Source organism: Corvus cornix, chromosome 4, assembly GCF_000738735.6.
Source record: "Corvus cornix cornix isolate S_Up_H32 chromosome 4, ASM73873v5, whole genome shotgun sequence".
In the NCBI taxonomy this organism is placed as follows: domain Eukaryota; kingdom Metazoa; phylum Chordata; class Aves; order Passeriformes; family Corvidae; genus Corvus; species Corvus cornix.
The window spans coordinates 62688659-62698487 of NC_046334.1; positions in this window are offsets into that span (position 1 = coordinate 62688659).

Sequence of the window (9829 nt, forward strand, 5' to 3'; positions counted from 1 at the left end):
AACTCCAAAGACTGAAGTGGAAATCAAAAAGCAACCAAAATCCCAAGTGATCCTGTCCACAAGCAGATGTTTTTAGACCATGGCCATTAAAAAGCCTGTATAAGAAAACATTAACTACAATAGAAAAACAGATTGTTGGCAATTAGTGCTCTTCAAGAAAAGAGCATTAAAAAAATGGGGGAAAAACATTTTGGTGTTGCTAAATCATACTTATTTACTAAATATTGATACCAGATGACTTCCCATTTGTTGATAAAAACATTTCAACATGATAAATGCTTTCATCTAAAAGGTTTTTTTGAAACATATTATAAGATGGGGAATATTTAACAGGAGAAAAACAATAGGAAGGGCAGGTTGTTTAACATAAGAACAAGCAAAACTTTTGAAAATATCTTGAGCATGATATGTAGGGACAAACATCATCAAAAGTCACTGGGTTGGTTATACCCTGTGGATATATCAGACAAACTTGACTGCAGTCCCAATCCAAATACAGGCTGGAAGGAGAATGGATTGAGAGCAGCTCTGGGGGAAAAGATTTGGTGGTGTTGGTGGATGAAAAGGGACATATATAACTTGATAAATTATATAATTTATGCGAGTGAAGTTCATCACATCCAAATCAGATGTCCGGGATAAGAGTCACGTCTTTAAATGTAGGGGGTGAATGGAGGCAATGAGGAGATTCTTCAAGAAGCTGGATGAGAGGACAAGGTAACATTAAACAAAGTATTTCTGATGAGACAACCTCTCAAGAACAAGGAGAAGTCGCTACTGACAGGTTAGATGGAGAGCCAGGAGGGGCTCCTCTCACCCTCTGGGTGAGAATGGCGCACAGTTCTTTTCCTTGCTTTCAGGATGAGTTCTCCAATCCTTATACCGCTATATAAAATATGACTAAATCTTCATCTCCTTCAGATCTTCTGAAGAGAAGATTTAGGCCAATGTACGGTCAGGAATGATACCCAGATGCCTCAGTGCAGAAGCTATTTCAGTCCTGGGTTTGTTTCACTGCAGTGACTTCCAGCTGGCAATATCCCACTTGCCTGTTTCTAGGATTTTCAGCTACCTGGTTCTGAGGAATTCCATCCCCTCTCAATTGTCCATGTTTTTGTAGCACCATGTAACACCAAACACCTCATCTACTGCCTTTGAAAACTGAAGCTCACCCTAATCCTACTAAGAGTGCAGTGCCTTCTTTCTTCTCTAAGGATAGCAGGAAGGTCTGGGGAAAGTGGGACTGGAAACTTGCGGCTCTTTGACCTGACTGAATGGCAGTCCAGTGGAGAAAAGTGCATTCCATTTGGGACCTGAGTGGTTCACTGCTGCTGTTCCTGAACACCATGAAACTGGCAGAACCATAAAAGAACTGTCCTTGCAACTCAACCTGCCAAAAATGTCCAACATTAAAAGGTTTGTCTGTGGAAAAGCTTTATGAGTCTGCACCACTAGAGAGGGAATTTTTGAAACCCTGTTCTCCCTTGCAACAACAAACATCACATTACTTGTTTATTTTCAGATTTAATCTCAACTGCAAATACTGATATATTCATCTTGTTCTCTTCCATATGTAGTCAGTGCTCTTTCCTAACAACTCTGAAATGCAGCTGCTCCATGACAAGTAAAGGATGAGGAAACAGGCATGCATGACTCCTTGACTAGTAAAATTTTCCAAAGACTGGGCCAGGAGCACACAGAAGTCCTGGGGATAGCAGTAAATATACATTCCCTTGGGTCCTTTGGAGTGGAGAGAAGACAAGCATCTCCTCTTTTTCCTCCCTCACGTAAAAAAATACCCTTAAAATATGCACATTTCCAAACACATTTTATGCTCCAATTTCACTGTAGCAATATGATTCAGTAATTTCATTATGCAAATTCCTCTCATTTAGAGCGCCTATTATTTATTCTTCTTTTACCCAGTCATCACCAAAAAAAGCCATGATGGTTTTAACTTATTTGGATAAAGCACACTGATAAAACAATTTGGTGAGAATACTGATTAAACCCTTTTTTTCAGCATGAAACGCTGTGGGAGATTTCCTATACAAGGCAGTCCTTTGCCCCAAATGGAAGAGGAGTGTGAAGCAGACATGAAAGAGGTACAGCTCCCATCTGTCTTTCAGTGTGGCTTTGATAACGATTCACAGAATTTCAAGAGGGTTCTATGTGGAGGGGGTGGCAAGCAGAAAGCCTTGTCGTGAGTACTGGTGAGTTTTCACAGATAGTCATCTGTGGAGACAAACCAGAGAAAAGTGATTAATGAGCTGGAATAATATGATCTTGAGGAGTACTATAGTTTGTGCTACAATGTTTCTTCACACTGCACACATCTGTCACAAACAGGCTCATGAAATCATTTGCTGTTTGCTTTATCTGCAGAAACATTCTTTGTGTGCTGACATCACACGAAACGTGCCAGGGTAAGCAAATGCAGCACTGTGGCAAACAGCTTGGACTAACAGTAACACCTGTCTTCTTAACTTGCTCTGGCCAATTATTTCCCAGGGCTAAGCTAATAAAAATGCCCATAGCTTGGGTGAGAAGGTGTAACAACCACCTCTGTGGTCCAGCCCTTTCACTCAGTTATTCTGAGTCACAGGGTTGGGCTGAGAGCTCCAGTTTAAAACAGTAATGGTGGCGGGATGTGAGCAAACTTCTGCTTCCACATCAGCAGCACCATCTACCATGGGAAGTGTCACTTTCTTCACTTTTTCCCAAGGATCTGTTTTAAGTCACCATAAATGAGAGGACACTGGCCCTTTGGACTGACCTTATCTTTTCCACGCTCGTCCCCGTATTCTCCTCTTTATGGTTTCCCTCATCCTGTCAACCTCCCTACCCTGGCTTTTGAGATCTGCTAGCTCCTTTCTTCTACCATCATTCAGTCTTCATAGGGAAAATTGAGGCTGCTTTATAATCTTCCTCATTGTGCTTATGCTGCCTTTTCTTTAATTCCTCAGAAGTAGTCCTACTTATCTTTAAGTTTTAGGCCTCTAACTTAACCAAAAATTTCCAACTCTTATAATTTTATGGCAAACCTTGAAAATGTGGTATTTTTCTTCAGACATTAACTACTGCAGTAATTTGAGACTTTCCATTCCACAATAAAACAAATTTCCAGTCCTCATTTCACAGAGGGAAGTTCAAAAACACAACTCCCAAAGAAGACCATAAACACACACCCCGCAAATACAGGTTATTCATTTTTAAATTCATAACCAGGAAAATGCTCAGGAGTTTTAAAAATTGAGGTTGGAAAGACTCCTAAAACCACCTTTCTTCAGCAATCTTTCTTTGGACTGATTGTTTAATTAGAAAAATTTGATGAGAAAAGCATCGTATACTCTAGGCAAGCACCATTTTTATGGTAAATCCCCTAACTCTTTCCAAGTTTAATTGAACAACTCGTCCTTTCGTGAATTAAACAGAAGAAAGGTTTCTTCATAAATTTTAACTTTTAGGTTTGATTTCTAGAATTAATTCTATATTTGTTTCTGTAATTAATTCTACAGTTCTGTTTCAGTCTTCCAATCCCCATCCCTCTTGGCACCCACTGTGCAGACCCTTTTAAAGAAAGATTGGCAGATATCCAGTGACATCCACACCATCCTTCCACAAAGCCAAGCCACCATAAAAAGATTCATAAAATCTGCAGGCCCCTGAACCTTGTTACTCTGCCAACAAGGAAAAAACCAGTCACATTAAATGGGATGGTATCAAGAAAATAAAAAAAATAGGGAAGAGATGGAAAACAGAAGGAGGTTGATTTTGGGATGTTGTAGAAAGTATGCATAGTTATATACTGAATACAGAGTGATACCAATAATGATAACACAAAGGGAGCAAGTTGGATTAATACATTGAATCTGCACTTCTAAAAGAGTAACTAATTTACAAAAAGTCTTTCTTACTTGCTGAATAGAATTTAATATAACACAGTTAGTATAGCTCTATTCACGGTGTATCCTCATCTTGGCAAGATTCTCTAATCTTACCAATCCTTCCAAGAGATAATACATGCCATCTGGAGGAAATGTTTCTATTTCCCCCACCCTCCCATCTGTTATATATTTCTCTTTGATTCCCCCACCCTCAGCACTTTATCCTCTGATCATCTCTAGACCTCAGACTCTAGCTGTACAACCATTTTCACTTTCAGTCTCACTGAATTTCTCTTTGGCTTTTGCCTTGTGGTTTTATCACACTACTGAAACTACTGGTCTGCAATAGTCTCCAGCTGAATCCGTCTTCATCTCTAATCCCAATCCATCTCTTTATTTCTTTTATCTTGAAATTCTGAGTGGGCTTCCTGAACTCATTTAAGGACTTCTGCTATCCAATCATATACTCTTTAATCAGACTGATTGTCTGCATTATGGTGACACAATCAGAAATAAAGTAGGAAGGGAGTTCAAGATTCTACCTATCCAAGACAGGATCTGTTCTTTCTAGAGTAATTTCTGAACAATAACTACGTAAGCTTTCTTATAAACAAGGTCTTTAAAAACAGAGATTCCACATATTGTCCACAAACTCAGTTCCAGTCCTTTGCTATCTTTATATTTGAAAATACCAGTCCCTTTATACTGAAGACGATCTTTGTAATACCAGCCCTAAAGTTCCCTAGGAGCATTTTGAGTCTTTTTTTTCCTCAAGCTACCACAGTGAACACAAATAACAGCTTGTTACTCTCTTTCAGCAACCTTTTACATATTTGAATACTCTTATCATGCCCCTTTTCTGTTTTTTTTTGCCCTAGACCAAACAATTTCAGGTCTTTAAAGCTTAGCTTTAAGTCATATTTAGAAAGCTCTAATGATGTTACACTCTTGTGGATTCTCTCCAACTGATTCATGTACTACTTTTTAAGCAGTAAATGCAAATCTGGGCACTGAATTCCAAATGAGACCTTACAAGCAGTGAGGAAAGAGGAAACATGAGGGGTGAGGTGGTGGGGTCTCTCGTAAGCTTGAAAACTTACATGGGGAAATGTACTGAGCCAGTCAGTCCCTGTTTCACTACCGGATTGCTCATTACTTGTGTCAAAGTGTAGCACTCTACAGTTGTTCTTACTGAATTGCATCTTATTTACTGGGAAAACTTCTCCATTTAAAGAAATAATTTTAAATTTCAATTTTTCTATTTTTTTGTCTTGCGCTCAGCTGCAGAAACCATACCAACAGGGCTGGACAAAAGATATGTTCCTATGGAAGCATCCAACATAATTTCTGATGGACTTTGAAAGACTGACGGCTATTTGGACAGCAGAATTTCAAGAAGTTGTGCATTTTGAAGTTTCACACAGATTGTAATTTCAATTTTTGCTTACAAAAATATTATCAAAGATTTTAGTAGTATCAGTATGTAGTTATATGACACCCACAGCTTTTTACACAGTCTACAAGACCTATTATTCTATTGTAGATGAAATTAGGCTTGTGAGACAAGGTACATTCTTAATCATAATGTCTGTTTATTACTTTATGGTCTTCTGAAGGCTAATAAGCTGACTTTATTTTCACTCTACTGTGAACTAACCTTCTAGGTTGATTCTGGCAGTTCATTAAGAGTGTCCTAAGGTGAAATGCAACCAAGTACAAAACATCTTAAAGTGACTCCTTTAACTCATTCTATATAAATTAATTCCTCTTTAATGCACTGTCCTTTTTGATGAGCAGGATGTTGCAGGATATGTATATTCACAGGGATACATCAGCTGAGATTAAGCTATTTGAAGTTCTAGGCAGTTGTTCAACAGCAAAGCAGCACATGGAGCGGAAAGAAGAAAAATCCCATTTACATTTGTATGTTTTTTCCTCCGATTCACTGTAGCTATTTATGACTAGAATAAGGAGTTTCTATGACTCACAACCACTTCCATGTGACTGCTGGTTCCACAAATTCAAATCACACACACACAAATCTATGAGCTAGAGCAGATGCAGTGTGGGCCTGTCTTGTCTGAAGAACCCACAAAAGCGTGGTTTGACTTGAAGGAGATTCCTCTTTCTTTCAGATAGCCCTACACATACTGAACTGATAATAGCTGTTGTCACTGCTCTCTCTTTGGAGGCCAGCAGGAGGTAAGGATCAGTAGATCAGTATTTTTAGAGAACTACAGACTTTGGTATTCTGCTGAGCAGTGACTCTGCCTTAGCTCTGCCGAGCCCTCCCAAGCTCCCTCAGAAGCCACCTGAGCTTGCCCAGTGCAGCAACGTGAGGAGCCTGCAAAGCAGGAAACCTGCACCCCTAGGTGGGTTTGACCTTTCCTGTCTTTTTCCTCCTGCAAAAAACCAAAAGCTTCTAATACTATATAAGAAAACTGAATTTTGCAGTGTAGATAGAATATTTACCTACAACACAAAACCATCAAAGCCTAATCCTGCTCTTTATCACAAAGATCAGAGAATTGGAATTGTCTCCTACAGCTCAGGAAGAAAGCCTGAAATTTTACTCCTTGGATTTCATGTAGGAAAAAACCAAAGGAGTCTTTTCTTTCCTTCTTTCCTTCTCTGTTTTTCCCTCTTCAAACATATATTTTGACTTACCCTTGTCTCCTTTTAAACACCATCACACATCGAACAGCTCTTCAAAACACAAGTCATCTTGCTTTGTTCCTCTGGACACTTTTCATTTTTATGAATCAGCATTTTCCAATAAAAAAAGAAATTCTTATTGTGTTCCCAAACACCTGCTCAAATATACACTTATCTTTTGACTGCAGAATAACTTAACGATAAAATCTGAGATACAATTCCCCCTTCCACAACTAGAAAAAGCCTGTTAAGACGTGGCAAAATTTATAGCATATGATTTCTAGGCCAGTTCTGTTATTAACAGTCTCAATTTCCTCTCCTTAAACATACTAACACAAACTGTTCTTTTGGCTGGAAAGGGAGTGAAGAACAGAGCAGGCTGTGGCATTTCCTTCAGATCATCCTGTCTCTGTGCCAAAAGCCTACCTTTTTTCTCCTGTGCCAAATGCAATGAGTTCAGAATAGCTGAATACATGTTAGAGGAGAAAAAGCTCCGGATTTTTAAATTTGCTTTCAGTGTACTTTCAGAGCATTTATTGAATAGATGTTTGGATTCATTAACATTTCCAAAGATTATTTACTGGCATCAGTTTCAGCAGCACAAAAAAGAAAAATAACTTCTGCTTTTCAGTTACTATTAGGGGATGGAGGAAAGAGAAAGAAATTGTCCTTAAAAGTCTATTTCTAGGGCACAGCTTGCCTGGCTTATGAAGACAGCTGAGAAAGTTCTCACTTTGTTTGAACTGATGTGTTTGTGAAAGTCTTATTTCTCCTCCCACCTCTTCTTTTATTCTGCAGTGTCCAGTCTTGAAAACAAGCTGACAGATGTTCTCTTGGATCAGCTAGTGAGACTTGCAATGTCAGGAGTGCAAACAGACTTTAGCTGTTTAGTTCAGGAAATGAGATGAAAACAATCTGATAAATAAACAGTGTTTATTACTCCAGTTTAAAGTACACATTGGATTTCTTTTCAAAATACTCCTACGAGGAACTGAGGATGAATATTAAACATGTGCTCTGAATTTATATTAATGGCAAGGTCAAAAGGTCTTTAACTTACACAATTTGTATAGTTAGGTTATAACAGCAGTGAGTGTTTCTAATCTTTAACCACACTAAAGAAACAACAAGAAATTTTAATTGCATAGAAATCCACTCCAAAGAAACTTATAAGACTTATGAATACACCAAGATGAATTAGAACAACAGGATTTAGGACCGTGTGTGAATTAGAATACTTTGCGACTTTAACTAAGAGACAAACAGAGATTTAAAGAGCTGCCACATAATCACCCAGTATGGATTGGGACAAGACAGAGTGGAAAATATTCTTCTGTTCAAGCAATTAAGTATGTATTCTAATGGTTATGGGCCCATAAATTTAGATTTAGATATCATTTAAATGGCACTTCCTTTATCAGCAGCATCTAGATCCCCAGAACAACATTAAAGCATCATTTAACTTTTAATTCTGTGTAGTGTCATGTGCCATCCTATTTCTCTGCCACAGCTATGTGGTCTATACAGTACAGAAGAGCCCAGCATCCATGGCTCCATGGCACATATGCAGCCAGGCACAAGTAGGAACAGCCAGGGACCTGCCCTGCATGTATGCCAGGAGATGCAAACAAGCAAGCAGAAAAGGACAATTAACTTCATAAAAAGGCAACAAGAACTTCTTTCCTATTGTGAAAAAGAAAATAAGAGGGTTTAGATTTCAGTAGGTGAGTTTTGGAGCTAACTCCTGATATTCTTTTAAGGACATGGTGACTGCATGCTCTGCTGTCCTTTGGGACTTGCATAAAAACACTATTTGGCCCTCAAGAGAGAAAACAGAGATCCACTGAGTCACCAGTAACATTTGCTGCACTGCTTTGGATTTGTCTTGAGGCACCTCCCTTCCAGCTCTGCAGTAAAGCATCATTTCCACCAGACGGAGGTGATTCAGAACCCACGAAACGGTCATTTTTCCAAGCAGTGGAGGACTATTACGGAATGAGTTATCATTTAAACAGCTTTTAGTGCCACATTTGAATTCTGAGTGGATTCAAATTCTAGTGAAAGGTGTTCAACAAGTACCATTGAGCCAAGAAACTTTACTCACTGTACCCAAGAGGAACACACCCAATACTTGTTGTGACTTTCATTTTTATTCCTAACCTTACTCTCTGCATCACTCTCTTTTTGGAATAATGAGTTTTGGGGGGAGAAGTACCCCATACTATACCTATGCTTCTCTGAGAGAAATTATTTCATGTGTTATATTTTCGCTACAAGACAGCAGTTAGCAGAAAACACCTTTCAGATTTATTTATTTTATATTTTTAAGCCTAAATGAACAAGATGCAGACTGATAAGCCAATTAGGAAAGAGTCTGTGAAATTCCTTACACTCCTCCTCAATGACAAACTCTCTCCAGCTGAGGTGGCTGTATTTATCTTAATATTTGCCCTGTTTTCCTATACTGTGTTTGAAGTCTCCAAGTGTGACTACAGAGATAACAATAGGAACCCAACGGAACTATGAAATAGTCTGTAGTCCAACACTAGTAACAGCAGTACTTCACAGATTATTTTGTATTTACTATTTACTACTTTGTAACTTGAAACATTTTTCCCAACCTCTTCATTGTAACTGATACTGTAAATAACAAAAATATTTACCTTACCTACATACAGTGCTCTTGTTTCCTTCTGATCCATGTTTCAGGCCAAACACTTTACACTTTTACTAGTCTCCTGTTCCCTTAAAGGGCAAGTTTATATCAAAACACTGATATTTTCCATATTTTAGATATTGCACTCTAAAGTCAATTAGTAAATCTTACCTTTTCAAAATGTGGCAAAATGTGTGCTACAGAAAAATCTTACGGTTTTCTTATCACAAGACATGCCATGTCTTTAGCTATCATGTAGACCTTTTTTTTGTCATAAATGAGACTGCTGCTGCGTGGAAAATCCAGTCTTGGACCAATTCTGCCCCTATAACAGAGGAGTAACAAAACACTAACTGTAGTGGGGGCTTCTGGTTGCTGCCTACTGCATTCAAGAGGTCCTTAATTAGAAAACAGCACTGTGATTTCAACCTTTTTACAACCCTATAGCCTGATGCAGCTGCTCACTAAATTGTGCCTAATTAAACCTACTTCACAGGATCCCATCAGGAGAAGGCCTGAGGTAGTACTTTGCAGGACTACATGAGTTTTATCCCTTGCATGAAAAAGAGGGAAAGGAGAACTGCAGGCAGAGGTCAAGGTTGGATGGGTCACGAGGCAAGTAAGACTTCCA